This window comes from Aplidium turbinatum, chromosome 18 (assembly GCF_918807975.1).
Source record: "Aplidium turbinatum chromosome 18, kaAplTurb1.1, whole genome shotgun sequence".
NCBI classification, from domain to species: domain Eukaryota; kingdom Metazoa; phylum Chordata; class Ascidiacea; order Aplousobranchia; family Polyclinidae; genus Aplidium; species Aplidium turbinatum.
The window spans coordinates 3,011,280-3,026,582 of record NC_137489.1 but is presented as its reverse complement, the minus strand read 5'-3'; the positions used below and the strand labels follow the sequence as shown (position 1 = coordinate 3,026,582).

General features: G+C 37.2%; 1 long non-coding RNA gene across 1 annotated transcript; it reads left to right on the top strand.

Moving 5' to 3' along the window:
- The first annotated feature begins 1,657 nt into the window (after positions 1–1,657).
- Positions 1,658–10,064, top strand: LOC145787992 (uncharacterized). Its single transcript, XR_014291466.1, has 3 exons — positions 1,658–1,755; positions 2,626–2,714; positions 9,621–10,064. It is a non-coding gene; the product is annotated as an uncharacterized LOC145787992 (long non-coding RNA).
- The last annotated feature ends 5,239 nt before the right edge of the window (positions 10,065–15,303 follow it).

Below are 15,303 nucleotides of genomic sequence, written 5' to 3'. Positions count from 1 at the left end.
TTTTTATTTATTGTCGCTCTACAACAGCTAAGGTCTTTTAGCGACAGGGCTCATTTTCAATTTATATCAGGTTTACGATGCTATTACATTATTACCCGACTCATTCTCACTGCGCTATGCAGGATAGAACACAATCGGTACCGTTTTTAAAGTCTTCGGTTTGACCCGACCTGGAATCGATCTCAGATCTACCAGCACCAGAGCCGAGGGCGAAATCACTCGGCCACTGAGCTGGTACGTTTTTTTAATGACAAAATACGTTTAATTTGCAACAACGCAACAACCATAAAGAATCCAAAGAAAACCACACAGAGTTCAATGTACATCATTGCTTGAGGCTAACCAGCGTTGTTTTTGATTTTAAGAAATAAACTAATTACGCCGAGATCTCTTAAAAACACCAGTCCAGTTCAGTTGTGGAGTGGTCCAGTTTCAAGGGTGTTATAAACCCTTGGATCGATTCCAGATCGAGCCATAACGAAGACTTTAACAATATCGATTGTTTTCCTTCCTTTATAATGCAGTAAGATTGATTTAGGACAGTGGTTCTTAACCTATGGGTAATTACCCACATGTGGGTAATTTCAGGATAGCAGGTGGGTAATCAGCTGAACCAAAATATTTAGAATTATAGATGTAACAAACAATGTCACAGCTGTAAGTGGTAAAGTTGTTTTATTACTTACACTTTTTTTGATGTTTTGAGTCCGTTCAAAACAACCAGTGATATTTTATTTTAATATGAAAATTTTCCCAGTGAAGAAGATGAAGATATCCAAGAAGGGTTTTTAGACATGATTTATGAGTCATCTGTCAAGGCTTCTTCTGAAGATAAAAGCTTGGGAAAATCCTGGGGAATGATGGGGAAAGTATATCTAAAAGTTGCGCAAAAAACCACTAACATTGTTGACTATGTTCCCTTCCACTTATCTCTGTGAATCAGCATTTTCAAGTGTTGTTGCTTTGAAATAAAAATCCGGAAACAAGCTTTTAGATCTGGAGTCAGATTTGCGTTGTGCAGTATCCAAAATCACACCCAATATTGCATCGATTGTACACAAAAAACAAGAGCAAATGTCTCACTGACACTATTGATGTCATTCTTTGTATTAAATGCTGTTTTTGTTGAATAACGCTCTTCTATATTTTTAATATGGCAAAATACCAAGATAGATAAAATTAGATTTTGGGTAATGAGACTTTGATCTGGACAGAAATGGGTAATAAGGGAAAAAAGGTTAAGAACCACTGATTTAGGATAATAAAGTCCGAACATCAAATATGTGATACAGATGTAAAAACCCTATAAGTTATAGGCCTTTGAAATTATACATCAACACAACACCAATTACCCAGACAGAAAATCAGTCGTTTTTTACATTTATTCAACGTTTGCAGACGTTGAATAAATGCAAACAACGTCTGAATTGCTGTCTGGGATTTTTTTTAACACTAACGTTTACAACGTTGGAGCCTTTGAAGAGGCTAATTGTTAATTTATTTTATCTTTGATTTTATGAAAATCATGTGATACTGCAATATTTTTTTGTTAAAGATTTATTCGTGATTCAATAAAGTTAGCTCTTCACGGAAGCTCTGTGCAGCTACTTTATTACATCATTGTAATTCAAACAATATTTATCATCAGATTCTCGAAGCCTACGTCATCATAACACAAGAAGAAAAGGAAAACTGGTGAATTCTAGAAACAACAGAAACTTTATGACGTCACACAACAAGAAGAAAGTTAAAAGTGTAAGGAATTATACCTCAACAATTGTTGATTTTGATCGTTTGTGCCCTTACAATATAATCAATGAATGATATTTTCGCTAGGTCTCTGTAGTAGCAATCTCGGTGACCGTTACCCCTCCTAGGTTCCTCGACATGCAACAGAAAGGAATCAAACAGCTAAAATAAAATTTTATCCCGTCATGCCCGTCATGCCCGACTTGCTATCACTCTTTATCGATGGGGCTATCAAAACACACCAATCTGTTCAAATTGTGATAAAAGCAGGCACACAACATTTGATTTTAGAGTGTCCATGGATTGCACCATCCGGTGGTTTCAACCCAGTTCACCAATGAGAAAATATATTTAAAAACTGGGTAAAAGATAACAAGCTTCAAATGTGAAAACGCCCAAACGAAACTACAACTACCGGGTCTGCATCAGTGGTTCAAAATCTCTGCAAGGGTAGCGAAACTGCCAGGATAAAACTTTCAAACAAGCTTTCTTAGTTTGAGGATAAAATTTTCCACAACCAAACAATTTATTACGCATGTTCAAAATCGTTTTTGTTTTAACACAATGCATTTTATCGTAAAATTATTGCAGACATTTCGATTTTTTTTCAAGTTGAAACTGTTTAGCGGCAATACGCTTTTTATATGCATCCATTGTCTTTAATAGTACTTCCAAGTATACTCGCTTCTTTATGAACAAACAAAATCTGAAATATTTTGAAGTCTTTTTGATATGTCGGAATGTAAAATCGAACCACTGCCCACCAATAGTGGTAGCGGGAAGGCTACACCAAAACTATTCTCTTTTCACTTTTGCAAAATTAGAAAACTTTGAAATCTTTGTATGACGTTTCAAACAAAATCATTTTTTTCACAGGTAAAATGCTTCAATTTCTGTCGCACAAATGTCATCTCTAGAAAATACGTCGGAAAGTGTGCCGAAAAGAGGCGAAAACGTAAGCATCGGTAACTCATAATGTGCTTGATAAATTAACTTTGCTATAGGTTAATTGGTAAACTTACGCTTTTTAACCTCAAGCCAATTTTCTTGACTATCTTCAGGCATAAGTCAAAGTGTCTTGCAAAAGCAAAAGATGCTGCTAAAGCTCTTGAGCGTTGTCGAAGCGGCGTCGTTTCAAGCTTTGCCTCAAGGCTCTTACCACTCAGCAATGCAGCCACTCTGCAGACGGTTGGTGATGAAAGTTTTTTTTTTTTTTTTTTTTTTTTTTTTTTTTTATTACACAACAATAACAACACAGATAACAACTCATCAGCACATCAGCAAGATGCATGCAAGTTCTAGTTCACAAACTATCTATGTCATGTGGTTCCATTTCAATTGGTGTTTTTTCAAATTCTTAGACTTTACGGCGATCACTCGCTCTGATTGCCGAGTTTCTTTCACCGTTTGAATAAACTGGGAAATCGTCGGGTTAGCTTCGGCATATTTGCATCGATAAACAACATATCTTGCGCATAAAAGTAAACAATTCAACAAATTAGAATTCACAGTTCCAAACAGAATCAACTGGTCATTAGCTATAACAGGATATCTCAGTTTTGCTGATATCCAAGAAAAAACATCTTCCCAATAATTCTTTACAACATGACATTCGCAAAACAAATGAAAGGTATTCTCCGTAGCAATTTTGCAAAATGTACAGAGGTTGCTCTCCTTCAGACCAAACGCAAACAACGCGTCATTGGTCACAATTGCTCTGAGGTTCAACTTTATTTGGAATGCTCGTAGTTTGCTCTCTAGCGTGCTGTAGTGTACAGATTTGTAAATGTTTTCCCACCGCGTCAGGTTCCAATTCATTCCAGCAATGTGCTGCCATCTGTTTTGTTGCTTTGTAGGAATTAATTTGATTTTGTCAAGGTAAAAGTGATATGCAGTTTTTGTTGATTCGCATATTGTGTTTAGGTTGGATGTGAGTGTGGTAATGTTGGTGGTGTAGTTTGGGTGATTTAAATTGCCGTTGTCTCCATCCCAGGAAGGAGGTAATGATGAGATGAGTTCGATAAATTTAATAAATGTTTCGTTGGTGGGTGTCAAGTTGTAAGCTGAGCATATGTCATCATAAGACTGGTACTGTCCGTTATGGTCTAGCAATTGGCCAAAAAAGAGAATTTGCGCCTCAGCTAATTCTTTATTATACAGAGGTTTTCCATTGAGTTTTATTGACTTATTTAACCATAGGGGCTGATGCAAAGTCTCGGCGTGTGATGCGTTGTGGTGACAGTATAATATTTGCAGAGACTTCATGCAAGCAGAGGTTGACTGGAAAGGTATAATATTTTTGATTTTTTTGTTTATTGAAGTAAAGGTGCTGGTTGCTAGACACATGAGCATGGTTGGGGATACCAAAGCTTGTTCAACAACTTTCCAAGGAGCAGAATAATCTTCATCGAGCAGTTTGCTTATCCATCGAGATTGGAACGCATAGATGTAAGACTGTATGTCTGGCATTCCTATGCCTCCTTCATGTATATCACAGCAAAGAGTCATGCGACTTACTCGTTCCCAAGACGAACCCCACAGAAATTGGAAAAGTTTTCTGTTGATGTTAGACAAAAGTTTTTTAGGCATCAAAACAGGAAGAGCGTTAAGTTTATACATCAACGTGGACGTCAACAAACTTTTAATGATTGTTTTTTTCCCCAATAATGTTAAGCCTCGTGAAGACCATATGTTTATCAAAGTTGAAATTTTCTGTAGACAAGGGTCAAAATTTAGAGTGCCAATAGTTGTCGGTGATGCCTGTCTGACTGGGACAATAATGCCAAGGTAAGTAAAATTGTTTTCTGCCCAAATTAGGTTCGGGCAAGCTAAAGGCTTGCTATTTCCAAAGTTTGTACCAATGTGAAAACCTGTAGATTTTGTTTGGTTTATTTTACACCCGGAAAGTGAGCCGAACTTGTCAAACAATGTTAACGTATTACTTATCGTTTCTTCGTTGCCATCAGTGTACAATAAAGTGTCATCAGCCAGTAAAGAGATTTTTATCTCATTGTCTAGCACTTTAATCCCCTTTATATCGTCGTTGGATCGCACCGCTATTGCAAGCATCTCTATGCATAGGGCAAAAATTGTCGGCGATAAAGGATCGCCTTGTCTCACGCCTCGCTGAACATCAAACTTTTCTGAGAAAAAACCATTGTTGGTAATTACGCATGTAGGATTTTTATAAAAGATTTTGACCCACTCTATAACTTCGTTTTCAAATCCAAACGCTTTCAAGCATTCGAATATGAAATCCCATTCTAAGGTATCAAATGCCTTATAAAAATCTATTGAGAGTATTGTTCCGGGTATGCGTTTGTGTTCAGCGTAATCCATTATGTTAACCTGTTAAGTGCGTATAACGACAATTGTCGTCCGAGACAGTCGCTCTTGCTGTGCGTAAGACGACAATTGTCGTTTTCGTGATCGCAGCTATTCATGGCACTTTTAATTTCGCTTTCCTCTATTCGCTTTGTCTGGAAGGCGCAATTATGACGTGTGAAGAAACATAGAGGCATTATTTACACTACAATAACGATTGCAGCCTGATGGAAATCATTAATCCCTAAATCACTCTATTACAATATTAGGTAGTTTCTGCACTCACCTAAACTTATAATATAACCACAATTGCAAGAATAAGAAGATTTCGTCCTAAACGTTTTTTGTTTTTTTTCTGAAATGGCTTCCTTCCAGTGCATAAAATTCGAACCACATCATACGCGTTTAGACAGTGTGAAGTCATTTTGATGTAATGTTGCAAGCACTTTCAGAAATATTTTGTTGTGTTCGAAAACATATTTTGTAACATATAGTCAACAAAACAATTAGGGTTTTGTGTTGCTGCTAATGTTAGAACAAGCGTCAGAAAATGGTAGGCTACAGTTTGAATATTTCCAAACTAAACTTGCGTGTACTTTGTTTAGTAACCTATAAATCAGAGGCGTGCAACATACGGCCCGCGGGCCAGAGCACGGCCCGCGGTACCCATTTACGTGGCCCACACATTCTTCATCAAGTAGCCCATTATTTTTAAATACTTTTCACTGTTAGATCGGAGAATGTTGTTATTTGTAACGTCATCATTAGCATTATTGTTGCGTCATTAGTAAGCGTTGCAGAAAACCGCCTTGTTCTTCTGGCAATGATTCAGTAACATAAATTTTACGTACTTTATGGGTGCAGTGTGGTGAATATATTAATATTTATTCTACAAAAAGCTTAGCATAGTAAAAATGTCTACAAGTAAGAAAAGGAAGGTTGATTATGAAAGGCGGAAGTTCAACAATGAGTGGTGTATAAATTACTTTGTTGTTCAACACAATCAAGATGTTGTTTGCCTGATTTGTCAAAACACTATAGCAGTAATGAAAGAGTACAATATCAAGCGACACTACTGTGCAAAACACTCAGCTAATTATGATAGCATTGTGGGTCAATTACGGTTGACAAAATGCAGCAGTTGAAAAAGTCTTTGAGCAAACAGCAAGAGGTATTTCACGGTTACAAGAAAGACATTGAGCTTGTTACAAAACTGAGCTTCAAGATATCTGAAACTCAATGTGTAACTTGATTGTGTGTACTTTTCCATTAAATAAATTGTTCATATAAATTCATGTGTTATTCGATAGACTGGCCCTCAGCATCATTATAATTGTACGTTGTGGCCCATTGCGATAAACAGTTGCACGCCCCTGGTATAAATGCTTAGAAATTATTCTGTTCTGTGAATTGATGTATTTTTTTCTTCATAATAAACAACTAGTTGAATAATTTCACAATGGTGAAGGGTATAATCACTTGAGAGTAATGCGATTACACCAGAAAACAATAGTCCAGCCGGAGACTTTTCTGCAATAGTCGATGAAAAAGTAAAGCAATAGACACAAAAGGAAATCGAACAAAAGCGTATTGTGCTGCGTCATGGGGGTTCCCCAATATCCTAGCAAGCAATACTGCGACGAAAAATACTGCGAGTGATCAAATTAAATACGCACAGTAAGGAGAGTTTCGGAAATTTAATTACGCACTTAACGGGTTAAACAATAAACGAATATTGTCTCCAATATATCGACCAGGAATGAAGCCTGATTGGTCACGAGCGACCAGCGCATTTAGATGCCGTTTTACTCTGTTATTGATTACTTTGCTAAGAATTTTGTAATCAGCATTCAAGAGGGTAATAGGTCTGTAACTATCTGGCAATAGTGGGTCTTTGTTTGGTTTGAGCAAAAGTGTTATTACTCCTTCGGACTGGGTAGGCGTTAATTGAGAATGCTGTTTTGTGAAACAGACAGATTTCATAAACACTTGCTTTATTTCAGGCCAAAACACCTTGTAGAACTCGATAGAAAAACCGTCTAAACCAGGAGATTTATTCTTTGCCATTTTTTTAATAGCACAAAAGCATTCATCTTCTGTGATTTCATTAACCAGCAAGTTGTCTCTGTTTACAGTTGGTATGGACAACGAAGAGAGAAACTTTTTGCTTGTTTGTGTCATAGAAAATGTACTTTGTGTTTTATATAAATTTTCATAAAAACAACTTAGAGTTTTAAGAATTTCTTTTGGGTTAGTCACGTGTGAATCATTCGATTTTAGACACGTTATCGTTTTTTTGACGCCTTGTCGTCTTTCCAAATTTAGAAAATACGCAGTGTTTTTTTCTCCTTCCTCGGCCCACCTGGCTCGACTTCGAACAATCGCTGCGCGGGTGCGAGCTTCCGCAAATTTATCAAGCTCAAGCTGCAGAGCCTTCAATGAATTCAACAACTCATCGTCGGGGCTTGCGTCAGAGATTCGTTGCTTGATGTCTTCAAGTCGTTTTTCAATGTCGGTTTGCTTTGCCTTTAATTGTTTTGATTTACTAGCACTGTATTTGATGATATGGCCACGCAGAACGCATTTTAAGGCGTCCCACAGTGTGTTGGGATTAACATCTGGTGTGTCATTGTAACTAATGAACTCCCGAATGAACTCTTTTGTTTCAGTTGTAAACAAGCGATCGCTCAGCAGAGAGCCATTAAATTTCCAATATCCTCTACCGCGCTGGTTTGGAGATACGTTCAATAATAAATTGACTACGCTGTGGTCAGATTTTACGCTTGGTTGAATAGAACAGCTTTCGCATTGTTGGGTTAAATTCTTTGATACCAGGAAAAAGTCTAATCTAGAGGCAGTGAAGGGATTTGCTTGTATTCGTGTAAAAAGCTTTTTGTTTGGGTGCTTAAGTCGAAATATGTCAAGCAGTTGTAAATGCTCCATGTGGTGAAGGAGTGTTTGACTGGAACGGAAGTTATTATGTTTTCGGGCACCTCCTTGCTTATCCAAATTTTCGTTTAAAACGAGATTGAAATCTCCACCTACGATTAAATTTTCGTGATCAATGCTTTCAAGAATTGAAAACAGGTTGTCGTAAAATTGCGGTTGGTCAAGGTTTGGGCCATAAATGTTGAATAATGTGAGCTTGCACTCTCCAAATTTGATATTGCAGATAACGTATCTTCCATTTGTATCTATAGTTTTGTCCGTAATGCTATCCAATTTGTCTGAAAAGCGTTTCGAAAGTAGAATTGCGACACCTCTACTGGCTGAAGTACCGTGACTGAACAACACTTGACCCCCCCATTCCATTTGCCAACGCTTTTCAACGTCCGGCGTGCTGTGGGTTTCTTGAAGGAGAGCAACGTCACAAGCCTTATTTTTCAAATAATTAAAAACAATTTTTCGCTTCATCGTATCCCCAAGGCCATTTACATTATAAGTGACAATATTTAAGTTTGACATAGCCATTTAAATTGTAATAAAAGTACAGTAAATAAATCGTTAATATCAATCTTGTTTTTGAAAACACTGAAAACCGCATTGACACAGAAAAGGTTCCTTATCACATTCATACACATGAAATTGTTCACATTTACAGTACAAAATAATTCTATCGCATTTTATATTTTGGCAAACCTTACTTTTCGATTTTTCTGGCAAGGTGTTTAGAGTGTTACAAAAGCAAACAATGCCTTGCTTCTTGCACATACCACAATCAAAAGTGTTACCTTTTTGGGTCTCTGGAACTAAAAATGGAGTTGTAGGGTAACAGCATGCTTTCATCACCTTGAAGTTATTTGAGCAGCTGGGGCAGTGGTAGGTCGAAGAGTTGTCCATCATCTTCCCTTCTACCTGACAGTGCGTGCACGTCATAGTCGTTTCTTGGCGTCGGTTTGTCAATTTGGAGTTCGGTTTTTTGTTGTCTGGGCTTTCCAGGGGTCGTTTTGTTGCCTTCGTTGTATGAGACGTTGGGATTGTTACTTCTTCAGGGCTTTTCACGATATCGGATTTTTCTTTTAACGGTAAGGATGGAAATTTTCCGTTGATTTTCTTTTTTGGACAAGTTATTAGCTTGTGACCTGTATCTCCACATATTTTGCAGGTTAGCTCCTGCCCAGGGTAATTCACGTACAGTTCCTCTCCATCAACATATATGTAACTTGGGATCGGTTTTTTCTCTAAGTCTTTTTGCTGCATTTTGACTATTCTCAAACCTGTCAGCAGTCCATTTAAATCTTTCACACATTTGATGGAAATGGGCTTTCCAAAATTTGCCTCGAGATGCATAGCGATATCTTCATTTTCTAATGGGATTGGCACCCATCTAATTGTCATGTTTGGCGATCTGTTGTTACAGGCCTACATTGTAGCAACCAATAACTTTACAGCGATCTGTTGTTACAGGCCTACATTGTAACAACCAATAACTTTACAGCAGCTCTTTTTGTAAAAATAAAGTTTTGTATAGTTGTTGTGCGACAAACAGAATTACCAATTTCTCTTTTAAAAACTACTTTTTTTTAAATTTCATTTAAAATTTTCAGATATTTGTCATATCTGCCGCGCAGTACTGAAGTGTGGAAAATCAAGCAAAGTATTTTAAAGTTCCTGACTTCCATAAAGCTTCAACTGTCCCCGTAAGTTCTCGAAGAAGATCATTCAAATCTGCTAGATCAAGGCAACCTGGATTCTATTTGAAAGCTGAATACGCGCTTAACATGACTGAAATACTGAACAAAGCAATAAATTTAAGCAGCCTAATGTTCAAAGACTTTGTGCTTAGGTCAAGATTGTAAAGCAGAACAAAGAATATAAATAATATTTGTTTATTTACATTCTTAACACTGATGATGAAGACAATGTAGTTTTTGTGACGTTTACCAGACATGAGTTTATCATTTGCTGGTTGGATTCTTTATTTTTTGATTTGGTTTGTTTGTATTTCTACAAATATCTTTCTGAAATGTGCGGTAAACACTCTCCTATGCTTCTGCTCCTCTTCTTGATACCGTAGAGATCGTCGTACCTTTTATTGTGAAACTTCGCTTTTGTACCGTTTTACAATTACAGTACCGGAAATGTAGTAAGTTTTAAAACTTTCAGTAGTTCATTATTTTTATTTTATAGTTATATACATTCCAAACAAAATAAGCTAATTAGTTATTATCAGGCCGTTGGGAAAATTGTTTGGGCCCAGTAGGGACAAAATACCAATTAGATCCTTGGGCCCCAAATGAAGACCATTCTTAGAAAAACGCGCTAGGCTATATCTAACGGATTCGAAGTGGTTTCTTCCGGTTCTCGGGCACCTTGGAAAAGTTGCGGCCCTCAAACTCGTCCCGGTCCGAGTCCAAAAGTACCCCCTGGACCCCCCCTCCTGTCAGCACTACTGGTTTATTATTATTTATTTGCATCAGACAAAGCTGTCCATATTCAAAACAACGAAGTAATACACAAAATGCACATGTACAAAGAACCACTTTTGAAGTTGTCAGTTTAAACTTTAAAAGCTGACTGAACATCTACTCTTATACATATTCCAATACAGTACAATGAGCGTTGGAAGAATTGAAGTATTCAAAACTTGGTTTTTCGCGCAATGATCTTTCATTTTATAAATTGCGACTACAGTAGGACAAAGTTTTGGTTAAAATACAAAAACTATATGTTTTTGAAATAGCCACTTTCCAAACTAGAAAATCAGTCAATGAAAAAGAGAACTGATTTCAGCTTTCGCGCTTAAGTCATTCGTTTCAGCTTTAAAGGCATACTAAAGGAAAATTTCAAACCGGAATTAAGCATTAAAATGAGTAAACTGAACATTCAAGAATACATTTCAAAAATAATTACCGAAAAAAATTTGTTTTCAATGGCGCTGGCAAGGCCCAAAGTCCAGAGTTTCATTTATTTTCATTTTTTTCAAAATGACCAAAACGTGCAATAATAATAATGTTATGGTTTTATTTATTGTCGCTCTACAACAGCTGAGGTCTTTTAGCGACAGGGCTCATGTTTAATTTATATCAGGTTTACGATGTTATCACATTATTACCCGACTCATTCTCACTGCGCTATGCAGGATAGAACACAATCGGTACCGTTTTTAAAGTCTTCGGTTTGACCCGACCTGGAATCGATCTCAGATCTACCAGCACCAGAGCCGAAGGCGAAACCACTCGGCCACTGAGCTGGTACCAAAACGTGCAAACACTGCTCGAGAATACGTCATAAAGGCCAGCAATAACAAAAGCCACGTTACCAATCTGATGTTTTGAGCAAACTGTCTGCTGTTTTGATGTTAAAATGTGCTGTTTTGCTGTAAATACATACATAGCCTACAGTCAAATCGCCCGTGGTAACAATTATTGCGTGATCGGTTGATTGCTAGCCTTTATGAGACTGCACAGTCGCACGCTTCGTTGCTCAGGCTCAATCTCATTTTGAAAGCTAGCATGTTAAACACAAAGAACGTGGAAAATCGCCAAGTCAGGTTTTTCCTTTAGTACCCCTTTAAAGGTTTCGTTTTTCGTAAAATGAATCTTAGAATAAGGGCTTATAATCTAATTAAATCTTAATCTAATCTAAATTATAATCTAATCTAATTAAATATAATTAAATCAAAAGTATAGAGTAAGTTTTTGCAGACAGAAGGCAGGCGTTTTATCAGTTATCATAACAAGGGCTTAAATCAAAAGTATAGAGTAAGTTTTTGCAGACAGAAGGCAGGCGTTTTATCAGTTATCATAACAAAACAAGCTAAAAGTAACTTAATTTTTTGAAAAGTAGCCTTTGAAGATAAATTTTGGCCAATTTACGGAGACTCGTGCAATCTGCTTCATACAAACCGTTTGCATTAACATCACGCTTTTGCGCATGCGCGTAGTCATGCGCACGAATTGAAATGATAACCTTTCGTATTTTACTATTAAACCACGACTATAAAAACCTTTACGGCAGTTTGGAAACGTATTTAATGTGCTTTAGTACAGTAGTAAATAATATTTGAACTTTAAATGGCATAAACAAAAAGTGACATCCAATAGGCTATTAAGTAATTAAACGTGAAGAGTAGCAAACCTAAACCAGCAAATAAATTTATGTTAATGATCAACTCGGAAAGGCCGACATTTTTTAGCAGGACCCTCTCCACATAGATTTCAAAGTGTATGTAGGTTGTGTTATAATTGAAATGGCTAGCATGCAGGTCTCAAAAGAGAATGTTTCAAAAGACTTAAATAAGATATTTCTGATATGGCTGTCAGGATAAAAATGTTAAAAAAAAAACGTTGTGTATTTTTCAATAAAAATTTCCTCCAGTTTGTCAGGGTAGACTCCGTAGTGTCTTGTGAGGTTGCTATATTTCAACAGAGTGAGTAGGCCTAACTTAAGTTAAGTATTATCACGAGGGTTAAATATAAAGTAGGCCTATAACTGAAGGAAAAACAAGCTTGAAGTATTTTATTATGCTTTGTTACTACATTGCGGTGGGATGGCGCAGCAGATAAGGCGCTAGCTTTCCAATCGTGCAATCCTAGTTCGATTCACAGCTTAAGCTGGTTGTTGAAAAACACCGCTCACCTCTACCCAGGGTGTAATAAATTGGGTGGCCGTAGTTGCTGGAAGAAAGGCAGCCGAGAGAAAGGAACTGGCCACCCTACTCTCCTTAGTACCAAAGGCTTAGTATAATGAGAACCTTATCTTCTCTCCGATACTTGGATCAAGCATGGGACTCACCGGTTTACTACATTAGCCTACATGTGTTCATAAACGCAGAAAATGAGCAAAACTTCGAATTGATTATATTGATGGTAGTAAATAAGTTTTAGTTATAGCTATTAATTGCTATTTATTACCTTCTCATCTTTACATGCTCTGAACTATTTAGAACTTAAGGAAATGATCGCCAATTGAAAAGCGTTTTGTGTCTAGTAAAATGTTAGACCACAAATTAATATTTTTCCAAACTCTATATCTTTTATAATGTAGATTTATCCAGATCCAACTTCGATATCTTTTATAATCTAGATCTAGGGTAGCGGCATGGGTAGGCTACACTGTCCTGTGGACTACCCAATACCCATGGAGGATGGAGGATGGCACTCCTCCTTTCCGCAGTCTGGGGTGGTACCATGGGCAAGTATGAGAAACCCCTTGCCCCCCGATCAGGGACATAGAAGTCATGGTAAGCAGGTGACGGATGAAGAGTAAAGTCAGCTGATATAGTTTCAGAACTAGTTTTATTTCTCACGGTGCTAGGCAGAAAATACCGAACAAGGTAGGCTAGTAGGCTACAATGGCTAAGACCCTCGTTCTGTAAGGACACTGCTCACACAGAAGGCAATTGCAAACCACTGTGTGCTATCTGATCGCAAAGAAAATTATGGTCACAGCCAAATAAAAAGTCAGATGAACAGCGTAAATAGAGTTTACAAAGTAAACACTTCGCTCGGAAGGGATTGCCATGTGGGACAGGTGGCACCCGATCGTCATAATGCGACTGCGATTGGCAGCAAAGTTAAGCCAAAACGCATAGGAACGTGGAATGTGCGTACTTTGCATCAAAAAGGGAAACTTGCTAATGTTGTGCAGGAACTGAAACGACTGAGTATTAATATTCTTGCCTTAGCAGAAATTTGTTGGACTGGTAGCCTACAGGTACAACCACATTGGATGGCTGCAAAAATCTTATATTACGGAGGTGATCAACATCAAAGAGGTGTTGGTATAATACTCAACTCTGCCGCACCTGCTACTTTCAAAGGCTTTTGACCTGTATCAGACCGGGTAATAGTCATTAAACTAAAAGCTAAACCTTTTGACATTGGAATAGTTCAAACATACGCCCCAACATCAAGTCATGATTGGGATGATACAGAAACATTTTATGAAGACGTTGAGCGCCCCATCAGACAAATAAAATCACAAGACATCAAAATTATTATGGGGGATTTTAATGCAAAAGTAAGAAACAAACGAGATGAAGATATTGTGGGTCCACACGGTCTTGGTGAAATGAACGACAGAGGAGAGCCACTCATTGAATGGTGCAGAGACAATGAATATCTAATCACTAACACTAACCAGGGATATCTAGAGAAGGGGAAATGAAGGCTCGCAGCGATTGCCTTATTTTCATGACACTACCAGGGCGGTAGTTTGTAGTGCTTTAAACATGTGGTTCTTTTTAAAATCGTAGAAAGTTTTGTAGTGCAGCTGGTACAATGAGCTACAGAAGACAGTTAATAAAGGTTACGTAGAGCATATTTAAAGAATACTTGTTTACAAAGACAGTTGAAAAGTTACCAGTACGCTGTTTTTTTAAACAGCCTTTGCAGTAGGCTAGATGTAAAGCAAGTATATGGGTTAGTTGAATTAACAAGCAACCATGAGCATAGCTGTGAATATCCAGGCCTGATGCTAATAGCGCAATGCAAGTTATTATAACAAGATTTATTAAACTACTATCGGTGCCAATTGTCATTTTACGATAAACACAGATTATTTACGATAAACAAAAGCCCTTCTATTGTCAGACGTAATAAAAGCCTTCGTATCCCCTTCTTTAGATATCCCTGACACTAACACATGGTCGCAAAACCACCCACGAAGAAAATGGACTTGGCGAAGCCCCGGTGATAGATCCAAGAATCAGATCGATTATATCCTTGCTCAAAAGCGGTTCGTTCCGTTTCATCAAGAAAGGCGTTAGACAAGGGTTAGACAAGGATGCGTGCTCTCCCAAGCCTTTTTTTTTTATTATACAGCAAAGTCATCCTCCGATGACTTCAAGATGAAACCGGCGTAAATGTTGATGGAATTAACTTTAATAACCTGAGGTATACTGATGACACTATCTTGGTGGCTGGTTCCGAAATAAGACTGCAAAATTTGTTAAACAAAGTAAATGAAAGAAGTAAAGAATTTGGAATGGAAATGAATGAAAAGAAAACAAAAACAATGGTAGTCACAAAAAAAAGAGATTAAAATTCTAATTTGTTAAATTAAAATGAATGGAATAACTGTAAAGCAAGTCAAAAGTTTTCGATATCTTTGGACAACAATAAACTGAGACACAAAATATAAGGAGTTTTATCTACGTATTGCTCAAGAAAAAGCTGGTTTTTAGCAAATGAAATCAATATTATGCAACAAGTACATATCTTTATCAACCAGATACAGAGTATTAAAGTGTTACATTTATCCAATTTTTCAATATAATTCAGAAAC